Source organism: Ursus americanus, chromosome 9 (genome assembly GCF_024610735.1).
Source record: "Ursus americanus isolate L20-20 chromosome 9, mUrsAme1.1.p, whole genome shotgun sequence".
Lineage (NCBI taxonomy): Eukaryota > Metazoa > Chordata > Mammalia > Carnivora > Ursidae > Ursus > Ursus americanus.
Genome location: NC_142135.1, coordinates 71,877,327 through 71,889,935, shown reverse-complemented (window position 1 = coordinate 71,889,935; position 12,609 = coordinate 71,877,327). Strand labels below are relative to the sequence as shown.

The following is a 12,609-nucleotide window of genomic DNA, read 5'->3' as shown; positions in this document are numbered from 1 at the left end:
ATGGCTTTTGATGTTTCCCAGACTGAACTGTTTCCAATTTTATTAATTTAGCATTGCAGAATTTCTAGGTGTAATTCATAATGCAATTTCTATAAAATTCAATATAGTTGGCAGGGTGGGAACCTTCATTCTGTCTTTTATCAAGAAGGATACTCAAAGTAGTTTTTCTCTTTTAGATCTTCAGCCTAAAATAAATAAAGTTCCTCTCCAAGAGAAGCCTCCAAGATTATAAAGGGCAGTGTTATTAACACTGGAACATAAATCATTTGGGAGGGAATCCTGGAAAGCTGAGCTTTAAATTCTGAGGGTAAACTGGGCATTTTGCCCTGCCGCATTCTGCTGCCCACCCCTGCCTGCTGCCAGAGGGTGATGGTGATGTTCTTAACTACCAGGTTTACTTTGTGGGGAGGTGGTCTCTGGAAGCCCCAGCTCCCCCACCTAGAGAATGGACATGACCGTTGCTCCTCACAGGCTCTCAGAAGCATCAAGTGAAATATGATCATTTGAGCCAATGCTTCATAGTCACTCTCTTCTTCGTGAGAGGTAATGTCATGTAGGGACAGTGGACAGACGACCCGGTCACATGACCTGGCTCTACATTTGCAGGTATAAATTCTCACTGTTGGAGGTTTAATCTTGGGCAAGGCACTTGACTTCTGGTCATCTGCATGTGGCCATCTGTTGTGTGATGATTATTAATTATAGAAGGTCTTTGGAAGTTTACTGTGATCATTTGTGTGGATATACTCAAAACAGAATAGAGTTGTAACAAATATTTAATATTTGCTTTTCTTTTGGTAAAGGAATCATTTTTGGCCATCAGAGTCTTCAGGGAGCTTATTCTGTGCAACTATATGTAAATTACTGAAAAGATTTTGCAAAGGCCATGGCGGTCTGAACTTAGATGCATGCTTGGGCTTGAGCCAGTACTTCGTTTTGAAACGTTTGTTAAAGCTTAGAAGCACAGTGTGTTGCCAAAAGGGAAAGAATGTTTGGATGAACGATGGACAAAGGAGAAACCCACACCAGGATGACTTAAGTTTTCCATGCGTTGCTTAGTCTCTATAGGGAGCAAAAGGAACTTTCTGGCCCTTAGGTTTTCAAATCCAGACAGTCTTACTGAACACTAGCTAATGATAAGACATAGGATCCAATTTGCAATCATTTTTTTAGACGAAAGACTGACCTATCAGAACCAGGGAGGAAAAGAAGCTGGGAGTGATTAGTTTTGGCACAGAAGGGAAAGCAACTTTCTTTCTTAACTGCAGAAGTTTTATAATGATGCCAGCACAGTTTTGACTTGTTTTACTTTGATATCAAACAATATTTACCTTTCACAGAACATATAATAGAAATAGCAATTTTATTGAGTATGTGGCCTCTGTTAAGTGACTGATTCCTTATAAGGTGTGTTATTAATATTCTTGTTATTGATAAGGAAACCTAGGCTCAGAGATAATAAATTATCCTTATTACCTCCTTTAGCTACTAAGTAAATGGAAGCTGAGCCACGGTAACTCCCAGGCTGGTGTGTTTTGCAGGCATACCTCGGAAATATTACAAGTTCAGTTCCCAACCACTGCAATAAAGTACATATTGCAATCAAGAACTTTTTGGTTTCCCAGTGCATAAAAAAGTTCTGTTTCTACTATACTCTTGTCTATGAAGTGTGCAATAGCATTATGTCTAAAAAAATGTACATACCTTAGTGAAAGAATACTTTATTGCTAAAAAAATGCTAACTATCATCTGAGCTTTCAGTGAGTCATAGTCACTGATCACAGATCGCCATAACAGGTTTAATCATAATGAAAAAGTGTAAAATACTGTGAGAATTACCAAAATGTGACACAGAGGCATGAAATCAGCAAATGTTGTCAGAAAAAGCAAAGTGCAGGGGCGCCTGGGTGGCGCAGTCGTTAAGCGTCTGCTTTTGGCTCAGGGAGTGATCCCAGCATTCTGGGATCGAGCCCCACATCAGGCTTCTCTGCTAGGAGCCTGCTTCTTTCTCTCCCACTCCCCCTGCCTGTGTTCCCTCTCTCGCTGGCTGTCTCACTGTGTCAAATAAATAAATAAAATCTTAAAAAAAAAAAAAAAAGCAAAGTGCAATAAAATGATGTATGCCGGTATTTAACTTTGAAAGATTATTTTTATTTACTTATTTTTTAAAGATGTTATTTATTTATTTCAGAGAGAGAGAGAGAGAGGGAATGAGCAGGGGAAGGGCATAGAGAGAGGGAGAAGCAGACTCCTCGCCCAGCAGGGAGCGGGACAACTGAGGGCTCCAACCCAGGACTCATGACCTGAGCGGAAGGCACCTCCGAAAGGTTATTTTTTATAAAAATCATGACTATAATATGTGGAAAGTGATGTCCGCTTTCATTTATCAAGTTGACTTTATACATTTCCTTAAATGAAAACAGAGGAACATGGTTGCTCCTGAGAGATTAATAATAAAAATGACGCAGCAAACATTTTTTGAGCACACACTGTGTGTCATTAACACTTCCTAAGTTTTTATTCATTTACTCCTCAGGACAACCTTTTGAAATCCGTACAGTTATCGTCCCCTTTTTGCAAACAAATAAAGATTAATTGACCACAGTGTCACATGGCTCTGCCAGGTGGAGCTGGAACTTGAACCCAGGAAGTCTGGCTGTCAAGGTCAGCGCCACTGCTGCGTGAATTTAATGTCTAACTCTATCATCTTGCAGAAGACGGAAGCCTGGACACTAAAAACCAGTCAGAGCAAGAGAGAGCCCCCACTTCTGCCAATTTGGTGTGATTTTTACCATGGTCACCGCTTGAAAAGACGAAGAGCAAAAAAATGTGTTGAAATTGCACTGAAACTTTATAAACATCACATCAAGACTTTAAAGCATGATCAAGATTAAGCCAGTTGAATTTATCCACATTAACTTCTGCTGGCAACTCAGTGTAACCTATTAGAGTTGTCACCCTTTGCTGGGAAAGCATAATTTTCCTCTTCCGCCAAAGCAAAGCAAATAATTTGTTTTACAGCTAAGACTGAGTCATGATTGGATTAAGACTTTTCTTCAGTATGTAGCTCGCATTTTTCTTTTGCTAATTACTTATGTAGCTTGCATTTTTCTTCCCATTAAGCAGTAACTCCTCAGGATCATACACTTGCTAACTCTTTACCTTGAAACACTGCGACAAATCCTCACAGTTTGAAAGGTTAAGACTGTGGTTAATAGATTACTAATGGCAACCGGCAGGATAATAGGCAAGGAACTTCCAGATGAGGGGAATCGTAGAGCCATCTCGAGCTCATTCCCCTTCGCTTTTCTTTGTGGCATCTGTGGCAATGTGTCCAGATGCCTGAGTGAAGCCACTTTGTTCCCTGGGAGGCAATGTCAACGATCCGGCCAGTGCTTTTGCTCAGCACGTGGGCACTTCATGATGGACTGTCTCCTGTATGGTTTATAAATGGCTTTTTCCATTTCTGAATGATGGCTCTCTGAAAAGAAGTTAAAAGAAAAATGGATAAGACTTCAACTTGTCCTTTAAAAAAGGAAAACGTATTAGAATCTCTCTGCTTTCTTTCATTGCTGGGGTGTCAGGTGATTCTTTGAGTAAACCCCAGATTTCTCTAGTCTTGAGGAAGTCGGTGAAAGTGGAAGTGCTTTGACATTGACTTTGACAGAAAAGGAGCTGTTTAATCTCAATGCCAGCCCTTGTGCTCATTCTTGGGCTCATGTAAGATCCTTTTTCGGTACACCTTGTGGCCTAACCGGAAACACTTCTGGTGATTTCCCTGGACTGGTAGTCCCCAAATATGGCAGCTTCAGGCTTGATGTCTACCAAAGGTGCCGTGTTATGCTTGTTTTCTGTGGGGATGACGGTGTTGCCAGGGGAGACTTGCGTCAATATTTTTCATGCAGATTCAGAAGAAACACAGGGCATACACTTAAATAAACTCCATCAACTGACAGTTTGGAATCATTGCTGGACCTGCGAGAACCTTCGGGCCATAAAACCACTGCACCATCCTAAACATGAGCTGGAGGCAGCAAGGGGGGCGCACCCCGCTGAACAGCTCATGCTAAGTCCTTATCTGGCTTCCCGGCTCAACCAAAGACGAACAGATGAGAAGAGCCAAAGCCAAAACCGGCACAAGGACTATGATTTGGGTTAATATACTACCCGGGGCAGTGATAGATTCATTCCCGGACACAGACAGGGGGAATCTGGGGTTAGAAAAGCCAGATGAGTCACTGATTATGTATCATCATTTAAAAAGTGTCTTGTATTGATATGAATGGGAAGGTGTCTTCACATTGGAGCAAATAGAAGAGTAGAGCCCTACTTTGAGTATTTCTTTCAAGCCTCCAGAAGAACTACGTGACCTAGTGGGGAAGAGTGAAACTGGTAAGGCTTCTGCACGCAAGACTTGTGGGACAAAGTTGAAAAAGATGAAGTAAACTTTAACAAGAGAACAATGATGGACTGAATTACTTCTGGTTTTGACTGCCAGTGGTTCAGGAAATGAACAGGTTGGAAATTTTCCGCTATTCTAAGTTTTAGTTTTAAGGTCAGGAGATAAATCATTTCCTTGAAAGCTTCTTTTTATTTTTGTGTTGGTAGTTTAATCTGAGGACATTGGGGTTTATTGAGACCCTCCCATTTGAAAATGATTTCTTCCTGTTATGATTAGCCTATTGTTTGTTTATGTAGAATTTAGAGTGTTTTATCCTTTATACAGATTTTGAAGTCTTAAACATAAAGTAGTGTTGTTTTATTAGTCATAAAAGTATTTGTTCTCTGAGGGTTGATTATAAACAACAAGGTAGAATGGCTCTTGAAATAAAGGAAAATGATAGCAATAGTTTTATAATAGATAAACCTGAGATAAGTATAAGTGAATTCTGTTTTTCATAAAATGTACCCCAAATCTAATACTTTGTAAATTCTACCATTTTCTTTATGGCTATTGTATAACCTTATTTTTGGCAATCAGGTTTATAGAACAGAAATAAACTTCACAGAAGCAAAAGTATGATATGAAAGCCAACGCTCCTGCATACCAGCAAATACTACGATTATGGACTCTATTTATCAATTAGAGCTTTACTTTCTCTCCTGAGCATTGTTTTCAGTTTTGAGTTCAGGTATGGGGTCAGACTGGTAGTGGATGAATCCCAATCCCCATTCCTAAATAAGGGCAGGGAATTGTAATGCTGTTTGGGATTGTTACTGTTGTAGTTAACCGGCAGGGCACCTGAAATTAAATCATCCATGGCATTTCCATTGCTATGATTTCAGTCCTGGCGTGGAGTTTGGTATTTGCTAAGGTTCCTAACATAATTGGATGGTGCCTTTCTTTTTCAAAAGCAGATGAGGTTGTAGTGTGGGGTTTTTGTAGTAGTTCTCAACCTTGGCTGCTCATGGGAATCAGTGGGAGGCATTTAAACTTTCCCACGCCAAGCTGGACCTCAACCAATTAAATGAGAATAATGGAGGACCCTCGTCCAGTCCTTCTGAGAGCTCTCCTTGAGATTCTGCTTGTGTATCAAGGTTGAGAACCATTTCACTAGATCTAGCCATCATGGAATTTGGGGGCTATTATAAGAAGACATTCAGATCAGTGAATTAGGGTGGTACAGTTATACCTGGTAATTTTCCAGCTGAATGTCATGTATCCTGGAGTGTGGAGACATGCCCGGAAGAGCTGCCTAGCTAGGAGTTCCCCCTTGGAAGAAAGCAACTGCAGTGGGCACCAGTTAGGAGGGTAGACAGTTTCCTGGGCTCAGAGTGCTTGTTCCACTGCCTCCCATGCACACTTAGAAGCACCTGGAGTGGGACAGGGACATACCACTTGCTGGGACAGCACATTCACCGAAATGGCATTGTCTTGGCTGTGTTTTCAGGTGTGTGGGGTCCACAGAGCTTCTGTCACTCCCTGAGTAGCACATTCAGGTGTGGAGTGTCTCCCACATGCAAGGGTCTCCTTCCCCTTTCCCCAGGACTTGGCTCCAGCAGTCCTAAAGGTTGCACCCTGGTCTTGACTTCTGTCAAAGTGACCCGTGAGTGAGAAGGGAATATGTATAGGAAACTATAACGTAGCTTAGTTCCATCAGAACTCAATCAAACCTATCATTCAATAGGTTTTTCTTTCTTTTTTTTTTCTCTTTCCACATGCAACAGGTTGACTGATGTACTCAGAAATGGGGAACCTGTTTAGTCAGAGGGCTGGGATAGAGGTCTGCCCTGTGAACCCAGGGCAAATTACCCCATCTCAGAGCTGCTCTTTTGTCAGATGTTAGAATTCCTTATCAGGATTCGTTTTTGTTTTTGTTTTGTTTTGTTTTGTTTAAAGATTTTATTTATTTGAGAGAGAGGAAGAGAGAGCATGAGCAGGGGGAGGAGTAGAGGGAGAACAGACTCCCTGATGAGTGGGGAGCCCAATGCAGGACTCAATCCCAGGACCCTGGGATCATGACCTGAGCTAAGGCAGACGCTTAACCGACTGAACCACCCAGGCGGCCCTCGGGATTCATTTTGAAAGGGTGTGTGAAAGGGCTTTGTTGAAAAAGTAAGGAATGAAATAACCCCCATTTAATCTCCAGCTGAGCCGGGGTAGAAACCTCCTGCCTGAGAGAGGAGGAACAGCCTCCTGGGAAACCAGTAGCCCTGTCCAAGAGGTACTTTCCTCTTTCTGCAGCATTCATGATGGTTCAGTGAGCCGTCGGTGTCCATTTAAAAAGAAAAGACTGACCATACCAAAATGCTGGCGAGGATGTGGGGAGACTGCAGTCGAAAATAGGACAGCTACCGCAAGACACCCTTTGGCAGCTTCTTATAAAATTCAACATACATCTGCCTCACAAGCCAGCATTTCCATGCCTAGGTATTTATGCAGGAGGAATGAAAACATACATCCACAAAATGACATGTGCAAGGATGTATATAGCACCCTCTTTATATATATATATGTGTGTGTGTGTGTGTGTGTGTGTACACACATACATATATGTGTGTATATTATATATATATATATAAAACTGTGGAAATGTCTTGAATACCCATCATCAGAAGAGTGGTTCAGTACATTTGGATGGCAGACTCATAAAATGGGATACTACTCAGACAAAAAAAGAAAGGATACTGATACATGGAAGAGCTGCTTGAGCCTCACAAACATGTTAAGGGAAACACGTCCAAAAGAAATACATACTGGATGATTTCATTTGCATGAGGTTCAAGAACAGTGCTCACAGGGAGGGTGTGACTTAGAAAAGGACACAGAGGACTGCCTGAGGTGATGGGAATGTTTCGTATCTTGTTTTGGAAGCTGGGTAGGTAGATGTGGACATACATTGAAATAAATCTCATATAGCATTTAAGATTTGTGCATTTCATTATATATACAGATTTGGTTTTGGTGGATAATCAGAATGTACTTCTCATGATTTTTTAATTGTGGTAAAATACTCATAACATAACGTTTACCATCTTAACCATTTTTAAGTGTACTGTGGCATTAAGTACATTCATATTCTTCGGCAACCGTCACCACCGTCCATCTCCAGAACATGATATATACATTTTGCTTCAATAAGAAAAGCGAACTAAAGATAATGTCATGTGGTAAGGTCCGATTAAGCTCTAACTAAGGTGTTAACCTGGTGCATAGGTGAAGCCAACCCTGACGCTTCTTTTGTCTATGGCCCCGAAGCGTGTCGAACACACGTCTGCTGTGGTACCTGTCACGTCTTGGTATTAGCATTGATTTGCCTGTTTCTCCCACTGTTCCTTGAATTCCGGAGGGTGGAAAGTATCTTGCTCATCCTTTTTTCCCCGGCATCCATGTAAGTGAGGCTTTCATGAAAGCGTGCTGAATGCCAAATGGTCCCAGTGTCAGAATTTGGTTTGGTACATTTCCACACTTCTTCTTCTTCTTCTCCTCCTTCTCCTCCTCCTCCTCCTCCTCCTCCTCCTCCTTCTTCTTCTTCTTCTTTTTTAAGATTTTATTTATTTATTTGACACAGAGAGAGAGAGAGAGAGAGCACAAGCAGGCCAAGTGGCAGGTAGAGGGAGAGGGAGAAGCAGGCTCTCTGCTCAGTGGGGCTCGATCCCAGGACCCTGGGATCATGACCTGAACCCAGATGCAGACGCTTAACCGAATGAGCCACCCAGGTGTCCCTCTATGCTCTTCTTAAAGAAAACATGAGCCTGTATTTTTCACAACTACCTCTGTAAAATGGTTAAAGAAACTGTGTGAGAATTTAGAATCTTGAAATGGGGAACATTTAGTATGACTTCCTGGAACTACTTGATTCTATTTAACATGTGTGTTTTATCTCTTTTCTTCCTTCTTGCTGGAGTCGGCTTCTGGACTCCCACACCCAACACCATGACTTAGGCACTTCCCTTTCTCCTGTGCCCTGTGGTTTCCTGTCCTGCCTCCAAATCCTCTATCTAAACAACACAAAAGAGCCTGGTGACCACTGAAAATATTTTATTCTCCTAGCAGCTCAGAAGAGTTGAAACTAAAACTTCACATTTTTCTTCTTCAGAAACTCCACGATTTCCCAGGAATAAGGAGGCGTATAAGGTCATGGGAGGGATTACCATACGCTGCTGTTTAGGGACTTGGCCACGGTGCTTTTGGGCTGTGGCACAGATGGTCCACAGGCAGCCCCTTCTTCCTCTTCGGAGCCTGACAGCCAAAAATAGGGTTAAATGTGATAAGGGCCTCCAGCCCCAGACAGCTAAATAATTTGTACCATTTCTAATTGTGTGTTCCCATTTAGACATAATTTTCAATATAGATTCAGCATTTTATCTTTGGGCTCCAGTTTTATGCATTTTCTTCACAATAAGTCTATCAGCTTAGATCAAAAAAAGTGCTTTGCTTAGGGCTTAAAGGGTCCTTGCTTTCAGCCTATCTTGTGATTTTCATCTTGTTACTGTTGAATTAGGCGTATGGCATCTCTGCTTTTTATAGCATTCATGTCAACACTTGGGTCTTTTGGCTTTCTACTAGATTTTTTCAGTTATAGGTTTAAAATATAACAAAACACTCCAGTAACTGCATCCACTATCACCTTGCATTGAGTAAGACACTGCTCCTGATGACTCTGCACTTGGAGCGATGGTCAGCACCACCATGCAATAGGTGAAAAGGTGTATTTGCTGGCTGATGGGAAGAAGTCTGCATTTGGTGCAGGAAAGGTTGTTTAGGGATGTCACCATTTTATTATAGAAGTTGAACATGTGAAAGTGAAGACCGCTTGGAATTTAAGGAAATTTCATTTTACAGATGGAAACTCATTCATTTATTCATCAGCAAATACATAAAGAGAGGCTGTTAAATGCCAGATTCAGTTCTCGGTGCTCTGGAGACAGTGAACGAAAGACACAGGGCTCTGCTGTGATGGACATGCATCGCCAGTCAGGATGAAAGGACAATATACTAATAAATGCTTTCAGGCTAGAGGAAGGGGCTCTGAGGAAAGTAAGACTGGGTAATGTGACAGACGGCATGTGGACGGGTACACTACTTTAGCTAGGTTGGCTGGGGTGGGGGTCTCTTTGAGTTGTGATCTGAATGATGTGGAAGACAAGGAAAGGAAGAGGATTTTAGACAGAGGGGACAGCAAGTGCAAAGGTGCTGAGGTGGGGATGAGCTCGAGTGTCTGCAGAGAAGAAGGACATCTCCTATGGCTGAAGCCAAGGGGTGAGAGAGTTTGGAGAGGTAAGCAAAAGGCCCTCTCCAAGTGCTCCCACCTTCTCTGATCGAGGGCCCTCAAGACTTTGGTAAAGAACTTAGTTTTTATTCTAAATTCTGAAGAAAGCTGTGGAAGGGTTTTAATCCGAGAAGATTTGGCTGTGTGGGGGAATGCAGGGGCAGACAAGGCTGGCTGATTGAGCAAATAAAAATACAGAATGCCAGATCCAACTTAAATGTCAGGTAAATGATGAATCATTTTTTAGTATAAGTGTGTCCCATGCAATATTTGGGACATACTTATATTAAAAATGAATTACTGTATCTGTGAAATTCCACTGATTTATTTTATTTTATCTGGCAGTTGGGACACCCATGCATGTGGCCCTGGTCCTGGAGCTGAGGAAGGTTAGACCGGGGAGAGCTTGTGCTTGTTGATGAAAAGACCTTGCCACCGAGTTGGATTTGGGGAGTGAGAAAAAGAGGAATCAGGTGACTTCTCGGTTTTCGATCTCAAGAGGCGAGGGCGCCCTTTACAGAGATGGAGATGGCAGGAGTGGTCATGTGTGTATGTGTATGATGAGGACCTGTCTTATTTAGGGGTATAGCAAACAGGAAGTGGAGACACGGAAGCCTGATTCTGAGTGAGCTGAATGTCTTTGTGATTTCTTCCCCCTTCCATCCCCATCGCTGTCCCCATCCCTTCCAGCCTTCTCTTTTCCCTCTCTCCATCTAGTGTTATTTGGCTCAAATGGAAGGAGAGGAATAATTCAGAACATAGCATGACTGGGACGAACCACTTCCTAAATGAACCCCAAAATGGGTAAAGTCAATGCACGTCGTAGGAGCCTAAAGAATATTTCTGTACCTTGATAGGCATAATGAAGGAAAATTATTTTTGCAATGAAGTGGTTATGTGGACGGTGAAGGAGAGACAAGATAAACCAGGCTCAAAGTGTCTGAGTCACAACATTTATAAAATCCAACATTACAACTAGACCCTACCATGGTTGCACTTAAGAATTTTCTGAAATTTTAGCTCAAGTAAGAAATTCTTTCATTTTGAGTAAAAAGCAAGAGTTCATAAGCACAGTTGTAAAACTAAATTTCCTGATAGAAATGTCTTTTTTTAAAAAAAAAAGACTATAAATATTATAATTTCCCTCAAGATAGCCATTGTAAAATGTTCATTCACCTTGACTTTATTCTTATATAATATAATGCCACTTTACCAGGTAAGCATTTTGATTAGAGAGGATTTGGATGTAAAATGGCATCATATCCAGTGAATGTTTTATTTTTTTTAAAGATTTATTTGTTTATTTGAGGAGGGCAGGGGGAGAGGGAGAAGCAGACTCCCTGCTGAGCAGGGAGCCCAAAGTGGGGCTCAATCCCAGGACCCCAGGACCATGACCTGAGCCAAAGGCAGACACTTAACCGACTGAGCCACCCAGGCGCCCCCAGAGAATGTTTTAAATTAAAATTGGATGTATTCTTGGGGTGCCTGGGTGGCTCAGTCAGTTAAGTGTCTGCCTTCGGCTCAAGTCATGATCCGAGGGTCCTGGGATCAAGTTATGTGTTGGCCTCTTTGCTTAGCGGGGAGTCTGCTTCTCCCTCTGCCTGCTGCTCCCCATGCTTGTACTCTTTCTAGTTCTCTCTCTCTCTCTGGCAAATAGATAAATAAAATCTTTTAAAAAATTGGATGTATTCCATGACTTTTTTCTTTTTTCTCTACCCATTCTTTTCTCTCTCTGTCTCTCTCTCTTTTTTCCCCTACCCCTTCTATTTAAATCTTTTAGGTAAGAATTTTACCAAAAATTCACTGTAAAGTATAAACAGTAAAGTTTATGATGTCATTCTCTTTCCAGAGAAACTCACATTTTAATAGGGGACAAAGTATCACCTAAGTCAAATCAGTGTAAGAATTACCTGTATTGTTGGCTATAGATGCCCTCATCCCCCATACAGATGCTAGTTCAGGGGTCTGGCAAGCGCGGAGCCCAAGAATCTATTTTTAACAAACGTCCAAGTCATTCTTGTGAACAGGCAAGTCTGGAATACACTGGCTTGAGTGAGAGGATTAAAGGTGTCATAGCAGAATTCCAGCTAAGGTAGAGGAATGAGTGGAGGAGTCTTTGGAGAGGCTGGAGGGGAAATGATTGCATTCAAACGATTTCATTAGTTATAGGATTCAGCCGAATTTATCGGTGTCTTCTCGTGGGCTTGACAGTGTCCTGTACGCTGAGGACACTCGGTGGAGTAAACAGTGAAGGGAGGGCTGGGCCTGAGATGGGCGGGGAGCCGGGAGGACGGAGGTCACTTCTGCTTGCAGGTTGAGGACGGTGTTTCCTGCAGGGCATGGGGCTCCAGATGGGTGACTGGAAACGAGGAGGAGGCTGCTTGTAGAGTGTGGTATTCCAGGGAGGGGCAGGTGCCCAGGCACGGAGGAGGAGGACGAAAGATGAAAGGCTGCAGGGTACTGGGTGTGGCTGATCTGTAGGATGCAGTGGGAAGGGGATGAGTGGCCTGTAAAACCAGGAAGGTGGGTCACTGTGGACGGAGCTTCTTTCCAGGCTCTGAGGAAGGAGGAGGCAGAGGGGAGAGAAAGAATCGTAGCTGTTTTTGGAAAGACACCTGGGCCAGCAGCGTGTAGCATGGGGAATGGAAGGTGGTGGTGAGTGTGTGTGTGTGTGTGTGTGTGTGTGTGTGTGTGTGTGTGTGTACGGGGTGATGGGGAGAACGGGAACGGGAACGCAGGAGGAAGGAAGGCCCAGTTGGAGAGTTTTTAGTACAGCTCTGTGAGGCCGAAGCGGGTCCTGAAGTAAGCCAACAAGGTTCAGGTGCTCACTCTAACGGGAATGGGGGAACCCTGAGTGTGTGCTTACAGGCAACCCTGCTGCCTCCATAGGCATTTT

General features: G+C 42.6%; 1 protein-coding gene across 4 annotated transcripts in view; it reads left to right on the top strand.

Moving 5' to 3' along the window:
• Nucleotides 1-12,609, top strand: part of LYN (LYN proto-oncogene, Src family tyrosine kinase) — a 118,059-nt gene that overhangs the window by 14,391 nt on the left and 91,059 nt on the right. Inside the window, exon 1 of one of the 4 annotated variants that reach the window (XM_087864873.1) lies at nucleotides 3,840-4,392. The exons of 2 other annotated variants lie outside the window; for them this stretch is intronic. The gene's annotated coding sequence lies outside the window, so the exon portion shown is untranslated. Of the gene's footprint in view, nucleotides 1-3,839; nucleotides 4,518-12,609 lie in introns of those variants that run through there. One more of the 4 variants, XM_045789071.2, reaches the window with a different exon arrangement.